Below are 14,756 nucleotides of genomic sequence, written 5' to 3'. Positions count from 1 at the left end.
TTTCCAAAAGTGCACATATTCTAGCCAGTGTATTAATGACTTAACAGTTTCTTTGTTTCCAATTTCATATATACAAATGACTGCTTAGAAACTCATAACTTCAACAAAATGCTAGTATTGAAACAGTAAAGTAATTTAATTTGTTGGCATCCATTTTTAAATGGTACTGATATATATATATATATATATATATATATATATATATATATATATATATATATATATATATACTACTGAACATTTAAGGTCCAAATTTAACCAAGCTTCTGAGAATTGGTTAACTTTTAAAAATATTTGGAGACTTTGTGAACATAGATGTAAATAAGATATTTAACCTAGATAAGAAGTCATTCCCCAAGTTATTGGAATTCTTAATAAATATCAATAATAATGTAATGAAAAATAAACCATATTTGTCACAAATTTATAAAATTATTACGTTAGATTTCACATAGTAAGAGAATTCCTATTGGAACTACTCCTCCAAAATTAATAATGAAGATTTTTCTAAAGAATATAAGAAATTAATATTAAAATCAGATAAAACCATATCTTCATTGTATTGGAAAAAAATCACTTGCATTTTTTATGTAAAGTCTTTGTCACTACTAACAAAATTATAATTATTTATAAATTAAATAGAATTATATTCTAGAGATGTGATTCTGAAATAATAGCTGACTGGACACATATGGTATATAAATGCCCATTTTGGAAAGAAATTAATAACTTTATTCAAGCTCTGTAGTCAGATAGATGCAATATTTCTAAATATTTAGTTTTATTTAATGTTCCAATTCCTGAGATACTTCCAAAAACCCAAGTGCCTCTACTTTGGTCTATTCTTGCTATAGCCAGAAAAGCAATTACTAAAATTTGGGAATGTAAAGTTATCCCCTCTAGTGTTGAATTAATTTGTATGGCAATGATTGTTTGCAGTAGTGAATTGCATACTATAAAGATGAGAAATTCTTGTATTACACATTCGTATAAATCTTTGCTTAAACTTAAAGACTTGCTTGACAAATATTAACTGTTGATGTATAACATTGATGTATTGATCAGTTGGGAACATATATAAATAGTTATTCGTTTGTTTTATAATTGATTTGTTTATTTATCATTTTAAAACCAAATAAAAAAGATACGCCATGTCCTGTCTCATTGGTCATATGTCTACTGTCTCCTTCCTCAGCTGCTGGGTGTTTATTAACATATATGTGATTGATCCTCACAAACATAAGGTAAAAAGTAACCATTAGTGAACAGTAATCATTGGATCTCAAAGCATGAATAAGTGTTATTAAGGTGTATCCAATGAAAACATTATGAAGTGCAGTAACATATATTTAAATGAAAATGCTGGCAGAGGAAAAATGTGGTCCTTTCAATAAAATGTTCTATTAGAACACTGCCAGCTACTCATTTTTATTTCTTCTGGACTATCTAGAAATCAAACTGATTGGCTGATAAGTCCAGAAAATACTGGACAAACTCAGGTATTGTGTTTCAAAAAAAAGAAACAGACTATCAGAGTTTGTTATATTTGCAGATTTACTATGCTTTTTTTTTTTTTTTGCAGGTGACCATAATAAATCGTCAGAAAGTAGGCATCCTGAACAGAAAATGGGACAATGATATCACAAAATGGGAAAAAAGTGGGTGGGAGAGGGGTGGGAATGGGTGGGTTTATGGCAGGTGCAAGGGGTGTGGCCTTGGTCCAGTTTTATCCACAACAAAAAGTGGCAACCCTATATTTAAACAATTTAGCTCAGAGCCCATGTGTGAACAACTAAGAAACGTTTCATGTGTTTCTGGGTTTTATTACTTCATTCTCCACTTGGAAATGATGTGAGTGAATGAAATACTCAGTGAGATTACCATTTCTAACAAAATATTACAGTGTGTTTAGGGGATATATCCAGTCAACAATTTAATAAATTAAATTAGAAACCATGCATTCAACTGAACAGACATAAGTATATTACATTTGTTTAGATATTCTTGACAAATATAGGAGAATTAAGCCTTGCACGACTTTCTGTTTTGCTCTTGCTTACTGGGTTTGTCCAACTAGACTTAGTCAAAACCCCTTTTTCAGCAGAGGCCCAGGGAAAAAAAACTCCAACATATAAAACATTTTTAAACAGATATTAAGTAGTGTACATTAACAATTGCACATACATTTGTTAATTAGATTACATTCATATGAAATAAAAACAGCTATTACAGTATAAAAATATACATGCATTTAGTAAATGTTGGAAACTGGGCAGCTGAAGAGGTGCATTTGTGGGTTTGTCAAATAGATGATAGATCTTGTGATTAGTGCTTAGAAATTCAAAGAAATGGAAGTGACAGAAAGAATTTTGTAGGGCACAAACTGTTACTACTGCTTTTAAGAAGTGGGATGATAAGCAGCTTCAGATACAATTGCATATGGCTATTATAAGGTTTATATTACAAGTATAGAGGGGTGGAGGGTGATCAGAGTCGCATAAACTATGTATATGGCTCATGGTTGCTAGTAAAATAATTCAGTTATTGGTAAATACTGGTTATGGGACATATGCTCTGTGTGAAGAAGATGGTTAGATGATACAGCATGCTGATGATTACAATGACATTTATCCTGTAGATATACAGCAGCTCCATTGATTCGATAGGTGAAGTTTTAGTTATCCTTTAAGTCAGTTTACACACCTAGTAGACATAAATGGTAGTTCATAGGTTCATAGGTAAGTATTAGGCTAGCTAAAATTGTGGGCCATTTTAAGCCTAGCCTGCTTCCAATTTTGTCCTCAGATGAACCTATCTCCCATTAGGTTAGTGGTTGACTTTACCATCCCATGGTCAGTAATTATATATTATCCATAATTAGAATAACTGGGATCATACCATAGATAACGTTAGAGGACCAGTGCATGGGATAAACCATTTAGGAGTTGTCTTTGTCTATTAGTAGTATTTATTAGATATTAGATTTATCTATTAGAGAATAATTTTTTCTGTTTCCCTTCTATAAATCCAAGTTGTGCTTGAATATGAAAAGGGATAATCTTTGTTTTATGTGGCTGGGGAGTCTGTTCCAGAGCAGTGGCATTCTCTGTAAGATATACCTGTCCCTCCAAATCATTCTGTTGATATTGCAGAAAAGGTTTAGATCCCCAAACTGAGTATTTCTGATGCCATTTGACTTGCTGATGTGCAGTAAATTCAAACATACAGTGATGTAATGGTTAGCATTGTCACCTCACAGCAAGAGGTTTGCTGGTTCGATTCTCAACTGGGGTGCCTTTTGTGAGGAGTCTGCATGTCCTCCCTGAGTTTGCATGGGTTTCCTCCAGGTGCTCCAGTGTCCTCCCACATTCCAAAGGCATGCATCTGGAGTGTTTCTCACTGGGCATCAACTGAAAATGGGCTCTGTCCCAGTTGGACTTTCCCAGTAAACAAATTTTAAATAAATAAATAATAAATAATGGGTCAGAGAATGTCTTGTATGCCAGACAAAGGGCATATCTTAGTAATCTGTATGACAGTCAGTACAAAAACAGTGCATCGAGTATGTGCATGTCAGACATGTTGTTTATGCCTTGTATCTTGTTAATAAGGTATCCATACCTCTCATCCTCTTAGAGCAATAAATCTAGACAAAGCCATAAATAAAAGTTGGATAAAGGCACAAAAATAGGACAATTTTTAAATATTGCTCTTACAAACTTAGAAAGTTTATAGAATAATGGGTTTTGTATTAAGGTATGAAGTCTGAAACTCAAATGTCTGTCATTATTTTCTAACTTCAATCTTTAATGATTTGCGACTAATTTGACAGAAAATCACAAATTTATTAAAAAATGGACCAAAAATATGAGGCAAAAATCTGGAAATTTTGTGAAAATATGAACAGTTGAGAGTTATAAAGGTATCTCTGTGCATGTTCCAGTTGTTGCATGGATCTGAACAGATACAAGCCAAAGGAGGCATTATACTCAATGACTGGCCTAATCAAGGCTGAGTAAAAGTGGGCAATGACATTCCTAGATTTGACACAATCCATTTGTTTATAATCTGTGCAATATGAATGGATGATCTTACAATAATGGACACATTTGTTAAAAATTAGGCCACTGTCCATATAAGTTCCCAAATTCTCAACAAATGGGTCAACTCTTAGGGACATAATGTAAATGTGGTAGCTTCCTGTCATAGATAACATCCCAAATGATACAGTCATGCATTTATGACATTTTTTTCAGCCCATGACTTTGGCACCAGTTATTTGCTTGGGGAAAACCTTCCTGCAGGATGACTAAATCATTTGGAGAGTCAGTGGCTGCTTCTAGCTTGCAGCCATCCACAAACCTAGTCAGCCAGAGCCTTTTGATATTAGCTTTTACTTTAGAAAAGTAGACACCAAACAGGAAAGATCTCAGCACAAAACCCTGGGACACTCCACTGGAGAATGGATTTTTTGTGGAGGTAACTTCACTATTTTATTTCCTGAGTACTATCTGTGAACCAGTCGGCAATCCAGCGTGTGACATAGGTGTTTGTTTCCCAGTTTATTTAGCTTTTTTGTTATTCCTGAGTAGGACATTGTGTGAAAAGCTTTGGCCAGATTGATATATGCTGCATATAGTGTTTTGAATTCTATTGCATTCCATTGCAATTCCATTGTTTTGTTAACCTTTTCAAAACATGTCCACCAGACTGAGTAAGGATATCCTGCCCTTGATGAATCCAAACTGAGATGGGTCCAGTGTTTGGAGGTTCCCTGTGTCCTGACTGACTAGTTGCATGGCGATTTTTTTCACAGCTTTGTATATGAGGCAGGTCAGACTTATGGGTCCATAATTGCCTGGGTCTCTGGAAGGTCCTCTGTTATGCAGGGGAATGACTGTAGCTGTTCTGCATTCACTTGGTACAAAACTTGGTAACTTCCCTATTTTATTTCCTGTGTCCTATCTGTGAGCTGGGTCTATGTTATAACAGCGAACAATCAAAAGATCAAACGCTGTTATATCGACCACAAAAGAACAAAAACAAAAAAGAGCAAACAGCCAGTTCCCAAAAAAAAAAAAAAAAAAAAAAAAACACACTAAACTCTATTTTCTGTGCCCCCCACAGCCCCCTTACTTAAATATACCAACTCCGCGATCGCACTACAGTGCCAAAAATGGCAAAGTGGCATAAGTGGCCAAGTGACTTCTTTCCCAGGGAAAGAATTTGCTTAAAAGGCGCTTTGTCATTTTGTGTTTTCGACATTTACAGTTTGACGAAGACACATTCAACAGAATGCATCTTCGTTCTTCTGACAGGAACCCTGTGAACCAGTTGACAATCCAGTGTGTGACATAGGGGTTTATTTCCCAGTTTATTTAGCTTTTCTGCTATTCCTGAGTAGGACATTGTGTGAAAAGATATGGCCAGGTCGATATATGCTGCATGTAGTGTTTTGCCTTCATCCATTGTTTTGGTGACCTTTTCAAAACATGTCCACCAGGTTGAGTAAGCATGTCCTGCCATTGATGAATCCAAACTGTAATGGGTCCAGTGTTTGGAGGTTCCCTATGTCCTGACTGACTAGTTGTATGCTGAGTCTTTCCATGGCTTTGTATATGAGGCAGGTCAGACTTATGGGTCCATAATTGCCTGGGTTTGTGGAAGGTCCTCTGTTATGCAGGGGAATGACTGTAGCTGTTCTGCATTCACTTCGTACAAAACTTGTATGGAGGCTAAGAGTGCACAGTGTTGTTAGGGATGTGGCTAAAGCATGGTTCAGACTATTTAAGATGCATTATGGATATTGTCAGGACCCACTGAAGCAGAAATTTTATCTTTTCAGGGCTGTTTTTAGGACTTGCTCTTGTGTGAATGTTGGAGCTGAGTCAGTTTCAGGTATATCTTGAGGGACAGATGAAGGGGAAAGATTGGTAAAGTTAGAGCTATATATGTGGGCCAATAGGTTCACTATATCTTCAGCCTCAGTGTAGGTAACATCATTCACAATCAGCACAGCACATTGCTGCAGTTTACGTTTGGGATGACAACCATAACTAAAAAAGGTGATGTAATTGTTTTTGGCTTGGGTAACTGCTATAGCCCCTTAATTGGCTTTGGTGGATGTTATTAATCGCCTGAGTTGTTTATTTCAGCAACAAGGGCTCTAACTTTCTGGGAATCACTCTTCTTAGTTTTGGTCAAATTTCTATTCCTTTTATTATAAAGCTTATTGATATTATGGTTCCACCATGTGGGTTTGTTTCTGGGGTTTGCCCTGTACTTGTTCCTATAGGGTACAGCTACATCTATGCAGCTGTTTGCATGCTGGCATGATGCGTGGTGGTATACATTTCAACCTCTTCAGTGCAGTTAACTGGGATTGGTGGGAACATGGAGCTTGCCAGTGTATCACTTAGGACTAGACAGTTTGTCTTAAAGAAATTTGTAAAGGTATCTTGCATGGAAAGGATCTATCCTTTCAATTTTATTTCAAAGGAGACTGCTTTATTGTCAGACCTAACAAGTGATGTAGATATGCAAGGGACAGTGTATGATGCTCCCATATTAGTAAGGACAAGATCCAATATGTTATTCCCTAGTGGATAATCTGACTGATTATTTCTGGGTGATTGTATTGACAATATTCAGGGATCTCTGTGTTTGTGCAGTACTGTTGGTGTAGGTTCCCAATCTATAGTTATGTAAATTAGATCACCTAGGAAAATTGTATTAGGCTTAACACTGAGTGATTTTAATTCCCATAGATAGGGCTTGTGGCTTTCTTATGTCATAAGGATAGTTCTATAGCAAGCTGATATATGGTATGGCACTTTTCTGATGGTCATTTGAACACGAATAAACTCTAGTGCATCATGTAGCCTTCATGTAAGTCTTTTCTGCATGAAGATTGAGATGACCTTTAGGTGGTCTAAACATGAAGAAGGTGTTACACTCTGCACAGTTGTAGTGTTCTCTGCTATATTAAACCATAAATCAATCACTAAATGGATGTCAGTATCCTGCAGGGTGAGAAGGGCTTGGAGAGAGTGAAGTTTCTTGTTCAGGCTCATAGTATTCATCAGTAACACCTTCATAATTCCTTTGATTGTTTCAATATGTTTGTAGCTTTATAAGGTTGGCATTATCTATAAAAGTGGGTTGTAGTTTCATAGTTTACCTATAATACTTGAATATTAGCAGTATTAGATGATTTAGCTAAAGTGATTAGTCAATTTTCTCTATAGAGTATACAATTCTATTTAGTAAGTACTGTTTTATTAAGTAGTTAAGGGCTTACAAGTTCCTGACTTACAAAGAAATCTGTGTGTTGCAGTTAGCTAAGAAAAAGCTAGGTGATATGTTAGCTCTAACTAGTTAATTCTCTAAGAACTTGGCTGTGATATGTTCTATTGCTGTAGGCTATTTTATTATAAAATTCCTCAGATTTGGACAGATGCGAGATCTGAAGGTTAATGAAGATTGGTGCAGTATAGAAGAGAAGTTACAGCAAGAATGCAGAGGCTACACTTTTTTTGGCTATATCAGTAAGGTTGGATATTACTCTTTATAATGTACCTAGTTATTGATGAGTTTTTTACTCTGTGATACACTGTGGTCAAATTTCAACTGTCATCAACAATGACATATGGTAATTTTGTGTAGTTTACTTGTTCTATCATGATGGTGATGGAAGAGAAGATACTGAATAGTGTTTTTGTGTAGAAATGTGTTTTGTTGTAAAGAGTAGTAATTTAATTTTCTAGGGTTTGGAAATAGTTGTGAAATATTTAGTCCTGTTTTCAATAGTTAAAAAGATGTATAAGGTCTTGCAGTTTTGAGAGAGAGAGATATATGGCAGAGCAGGTTAGGGTTAAGTCAGAACTAGGGTAGTATTTTTGTAGCAGTGTAGATGTCATTGATGAATATGTTCTATAGATCCTTGCAAGACAGCAATAGATATTAGCAAGAAGGTGTAGAAATCATTTTTTTTTCTATTTCACTGTTTGCGCTCTATTTGAGAGGCGGCTATGGAACCATTGCAGTAAAGAGTTGGTAAGGCCTAAGGATGACAGTTTTATAAAATGCTCTTGTGGGAGACAGTATTAAAAGCTTTCAATAAATCTAAGAGGGTGGCAGAGACTAGGATTCTGTCATTTCTAAAACTGTTGTCAGTATTATCAAAATTCAGCAAAACAGCAGTTGTGCTGAGATGAGGACAAAAGTTATGTTAGGCTGAAGACAGAAACTAGTTATCTATAGATAGCTGAAAAGTTACTTATGAATGCATTTTTCTAAATTTTTTGATAGGGTTGATAAAATGGCAATTGGCTTATTGTTTGAAGGATCTGTATTGATTCCACCCCTGTGCAACAGAATGATAAATTATTTTTTCCATAGTGAGAAGACTTTATTTTCAGATGGATATACAATAGCCTCAACTACTATTTTAAGATATTTGCAAGACAGATTATCAGGGAAGTTGTAATGGGATTTCATTTTTTTAGTTATTTTTGATGGTATCTGGGGATTTTGTTTGAAAGAAATAATTTTGAAGGAGGTTATTTGATTGAGTAGGAGCATCAGGAGCTTTTATTAGTTGCCTGGAGAGTTGATGACTGTACTGTCTTTACAAACTGGATATCACATTGGTTGCCTGTGCTATCATTTTGTTTCTGTGTGTTTTGTGTTGGCTGTGTAAGGTGTCCTGGATTTAACAGTCTATTTACTGAGATTAAGAGCAGTTTTGGATCATTAGTGTACATGTTATGATTGGCTGAATAACAGGTTTTCTTATCTTTGGTTATTTTGTTTGATTTGTTAGTTGTCTATATACAAATAAAGTATGAGCTGTTTTATTTCATATAATTTTGACATGAATATTTCTACTTTTCTGTCAAGGGGTACCTAAGAAGGCACACCAAACTCATTAAAACGTCAGTAAGCTTTTGTCCACAAATCAGTCCTGATCAGATTTTATTTAGAGTTGAATACTTGCAGTGATAACTACATCAAAGCACCCAAGCACGAACTTTAGTTACAGATCATATGACATAAGTAAAAAAAGAAAATAGATTTCATCACATTAAAAAAGAAATGCACATAAAAATCCTGAAAACATCATTTGTTAATTTTGTTAACTGAAGTAGACTTGTAGCTACAATGGTGAAAGAAGTGCAATTTAAAGAAGTACAATGGTGAAGGCAAGTTGGAAGCAAGAGAATAATCATTCTTACAATCAAAATGCCATGTTACAGAGAGTTTATGGGGACATGAAATATGTTTTCTTATCTTGATCCAATTTTGTACATCCCTGCATGTGTTTCAGATTAACGATTTATTCTGTCAACTGAAGTTGGACACTGGATAGGACAGCATATTCTGTATGAAAACTTTGTTGCCAGTCATCATATTTCATTCTGATGGAATAATATTTTGAAAATCTGTATTCATACCATGACTGAAACATTGTTACTTTGCAGTTTGTTTTGCCCTAGAAACATTACATTGCTTTTTCATCTTACTTTTTTCCAATATGATACACAATGACTTAACATGGCTCATCTGGCACCATTGTCTGGTTTTCACAAGGACAAGATGATTGTCATTGGCAGATGTACATTTCAGGCTAGCATTGTTCAATCCTGTTCAACAGTCTTTGGAGAATAAATACATTTGCTAGCACATACACAGAACTTTAACACAATTATCAATTTTCCATTGTATCTTCTTACTATAATAAATTCATAAAATAAGAGTTGACTACTTCTTTAAAGGACAACCACACCCACAGACTCAAAAAACATGTTTATTTCATTACGGTTTGGTGTTTCCTACATTTTAACACCACTCTGGGACTATTTAGAACTTTTTAGATATTTTTATATGCAATTTCTGACTCTGACGATATGGGGTCTGGCATCTTGAAATAATTCTGACTGTTTAGTCTGCCTCTAAGTATCCCAGCATGCATTGTTAGTCTCCAAAAATTGCATCAGATCTGCCACATTTTCCCTAAAGCTCCTGTCATTCCACTGGTTTTACAGGCATTCACTGCTGTGTTATAGTCACCTACTTTTGGTTAAAATGTTATCCTTTTTCAATGACTACTTCAAACACAAGCAGTGCAAATGCTACAGAACAGAAATGAAAAGTGCATTGTATTGCTCTTTCTTCTTAGAAATGCTAACTTGATTTCTTTTGTGAAGGCTGAAATCTAGTTCTTCAAGGTATCTCCCCTCCCCCTTCACACCTACCTTCCCTAGTTGTCAAAGAGCTAAGGGTAATTTGACCCATTATCTGCATGCAGGAGCGGCCTTACATCAACTGTTGCCCTAGGCTAAACAGCTCCACGGTGCCCCCACCACACTATCCGGTGCCCCCATCCTGGTCTGCCTACATCAAATAAATACTGGAAAAGCGCCGCTGCTAGAATGGAACCTTAGGCGACCGCCTAGTTGGTCTATGCCTAAGGCTGGCTATGTCTGCATGTGATTGACAGCTCACAGCAGGTGGCCAGACTAATGCACTGTTTTCTTGTCAGCCTTTCCTTCCTTACAGTGGGAGATTTTTTTTTGTTGCACTCCTACTGTCAAATTTAGAACCAAGCTCCATAGCAATGGGAATAATCACTGTTTTGCAAGCCATCAAACTCCTACTTATTTTTCTTTCCTGTTTGGTTAAATAGCTAACAAATGATGCACTATAAACACAAAATATTTCACAGACTTGCATGACAGTACCCACATGTTTTTTTTTAAGTGGTATTTAAGAAAATTACAGTATTGCATACTTCTTGTAATCTGATGTAGTGTTGTTGATTAATTGTGACAGGCATCTGCTTCTTATGTAAAAACATGCAATTAATGTCTATGCATGGTCATTGCAAATTTATGCTCTTAGTTTTTGCAGCTGTTACTGTGCTTCTGCCTGTACTTTGTCACATATCGGTAAGGCTCTTCAGAAAAGTGAGATTATAGTTTGACATTTTTGCTAGGTTAAGAGTAGGCTGGGCAAGACAGCTCTGACATCACAATGTGGGAGGTCCACTGGCTTTTCTATACAACATGCATATCAGGCAGGGATTACATCACTTTGGGGGAGGAAACATACCGGTAGCTAGAGCAAGAGCTCTGGCAGATGTGACATCATCATTTCAGAGCTAGCTAGAGGTTTTTCAGCTTGGTTTTCAAAGTGAAAGTAAAACAATACAGAAAGGTAGGAAGCTTAACAGTGAAAACAGTTGAGTGGATTAGTTTTTAAAGCTGCATGGGTGATTTTTCGAGGGTGTATCAATGAACAGGGACTAAAAGAGATAGCAGGTTGACCAATCTGCTTTAATATCCCATTGTTGTCCTTTAATACACATTCAAACCCTAGTATTCATACAAATCTTGGCCAGAGAGAATTAGCTTGTTAAAATACAGAGATCATAGAGGTGATGCTTAACTTTTATAAATCTGCAAGCACTAAAATACAAAAATGGGTGAGCACTTTCATCTTGTACCATTGAGGCTTAATTATGCCCTTTTATAAATAAAACTATATATACATTTGTATGCATGTATGTATGTATTATTACTATTGTTATTATTATTACTGTAGAACAGAGCAGGTGTGCTGTATCTTTAAGAAGCATTTTAAGGACTGAGTGTGCATATAAGTAGCAAGCACATGCTAGCTTCATGGCCATTTTGAGACTATAGCCAGAGAGTGAGCATGCATGAGTGTAATAGCTAGTTTTTATACAAGTCAATCTAAGATAAAGTTATTAAGCCTCAATCCTGATGTGTTTGTACATAATAAAGCTGCTTGAACATAACCCACAAAGACTGATCTATTACATCCCAACTAGATGAGTGACAATTATTATTACTATTATTATTATTATTATTATAAGTAACTTTGTTGTTGACTATGACATCTGGCAAATAAAGACATTTTATCTGGAATTCTAGTCAATACTTAATGTTTTTTACATGTTCAGTGTTAAAAGCAAGTGATTATTGCTGAAATAAATATTTCATTCTTGTCACTACAGAGTGACAAATAGCATGGGTTCTTATAGAATGTCTGAATAGGATGTTTGCTCGTTGCAGTACTGAAAATTAAGGACATTGACTTATAGGTCTGAAAAAAAAAATGAAACTCTGCTTTCATGAGATTAATTCCGGGAGCTGCACCCGTGATTTTTAAGTGTAATTTCAGCCTTTACCTCAAAGCTATTACAGTTTTTGGTGCTTCTAAATATATGCAAAACTAAATCAGTCTATGTGTACTACAGAACACTCAGTAAAGTAAAGCATATTATAAATAGTAAATATGAGAAAAAATACAGACTGCTGTGAATGAGTACACTAACCTAAATGTAAAATTCCATCAAAAATCCAGTATTTTCCACTACATGGTTGATATTTGAGATTTACCAATACTTTTCAGGAAAAATAGAAAACCAGGGTCCCTTTGAATATCTAAGTAGAACAAGGGATAAATATATAACAAGTACAACATTTGCAGTACTGCAGGGAACTTCCTCTTTTTTAAGATACAGTGATCTTGGAGATGTTGCTCTACACCCTCTCATGTCAATGGTACAGGCATGGTTTGCCCACAAAAATGCTTCTGATATAATAGAACTGACATATTAATTTAGTTTTTTTTTTACTCACCTTGTGTGGTACCAAGAGATTTAATGCTGATGAATGGATATTAAATTCACATGTGAAGGTATATTGCTCAAAGAAAAATGTATGGCTTTTTATTTTAGCCCTTTCTGCAATAATTTTCTGTAAATGGTTATCAATGGGCTAGGCACTATGTGTTTTAAATTCTGATTGTGTAGCATGTTCTTTTATATTACAGTAACACTGTTCAACAATGTGATTTCAATAAGCAGCAAACACAGACTCAAAAAACAGTTATATGGTTTATTATAAAAATAATCTGCATACATATCTTTCAACAGTTCAACACAGGCTTGTTCTTAAAAAAACAATGTTTTATTAAATTTAAAATGGTACAAAATTATTTAAAGATAAATAAAACAAAAACATAACTATTTACAGATATCCACAACAAAATCAAACATAGAAAACTAAATCATTACAATTTATCAATTAAATCACTTAATTTTGACCAAAATCTAAACTTGTGAGTAATATTCAAAGTTTTCATTTTGTCAGTTGACATTTATATATATATATATATATATATATATATATATTTGCTAAATTAATGATTTCAATGAAAGAAAGAGTAGTTTTACATTTCCAATTCTTTGTGAGTATTTTTTTTTCTTGCTATGGATAAAATGTACCAAGGAGAGGGTCCTGCACCCTAAGAATGGAATCTGGAACTGGAGTATAATCAAGGAGTTAGAAATGATGCAATTATCTGTCCACAAAGCTTTGACAACATTTCTAAATTGAACGCTAAAAGGAGTTACTATTTTATAGTCCATTATCATATGAAACCAATCTGCATTTGAGACTTCATTATACCCCCAACAATTAATTTCCCATACTTATATATTAAAGCCACTTTATATGGAGTTAAAAAAGTTCTGTGAAGAAATCTTCAATCATATATTTTCCAATAAAGAGAAGAAGTAGATTTTACCACAAATTTAAAAATTAAGCATTTATCTTCATCAGAAAAGGCCTTCTCATAAATCTTAGCTGAGTAATTCCAAAATGATGAATCTGTGAAACCAACTCTTCTCTTATTATTTTATAAATTATATATATATATATATATATATATATATATATATATATATATATATATGATTTATTTTTATTTGAGTTACTACTGATTCTGAAAAAAAACTCAAACAAGGAATATGTTTTGTTTGAAAATCTATGGAGATTTCGATTTTAGCACTAAATTATTTGTTTCAGTATTGTATAGTCAACCAATTATTATTAGTCAACCAATTGTTATTTTTTTAAACAATGTCTTGCAAGAAGATACTCTGTATTATGTGATTTATTTCTGATTAAGAATTGATGCCAGTTGATTACATTTGCATCTCTAACGTCTAGTATTTCATTGATATTAGAAGTTCCCAAACAACCAGCAGTGCTTGATATAGGGAACAATAAAAACAATAAATCTTTGACTGTATGACTAAAAAAATCCAAGTAATCTCCTTGGTATCCCTGAAGTCACAAAACAACTCACTAAACAAGTATAGTGGGTCCAAAAACAAAACAGTATAAGAAACTTCTCAGTGTGGAAGCTTCTCAGTCCATGTATCTCTAGTTAATCACTGTATATTAATCAGATCAGACAATAGTAGTAGAAGTAGCGAGCTTAAACTCGACTTAAGTAAAAAAAATAATATATACATATATATATATATATATATATATATATATATATATATATATATATATATATATATATACAGAATTACCAAGTATTCAAAAGTAATCCAAGCAAGGCAGGCAGTCTGTTTCCAGTCAAAAATCCTTTACTAAGTACACAGACAAGCGATCCAAGTAAAACAAAAATAGAGTACTAGGTTACTCACAAGCTTTCTAAATATATGTATATGTTTTATCAGGCAAGGGAGTGGTTTATTGTGCTATAAAGCAAAGTATCATTGGTACACATGTTAAATTAAATAAACTCATGTGGCAATTAAAGCTGAACTCTTTAAGAAGCCTGGACTAAACTATTACCGTTCAATTAAAAGTGTACTGGAACTTAGAAAATTGACACATTGTTTACATGACTAATTTTATTTTATTTTA

The sequence above is a fragment of the Protopterus annectens genome, chromosome 2.part1, assembly GCF_019279795.1.
Source record: "Protopterus annectens isolate FY-2018-M chromosome 2.part1, PAN1.0, whole genome shotgun sequence".
NCBI classification, from domain to species: Eukaryota; Metazoa; Chordata; order Ceratodontiformes; family Protopteridae; genus Protopterus; species Protopterus annectens.
Note: the sequence above shows the minus strand (reverse complement) of the source record.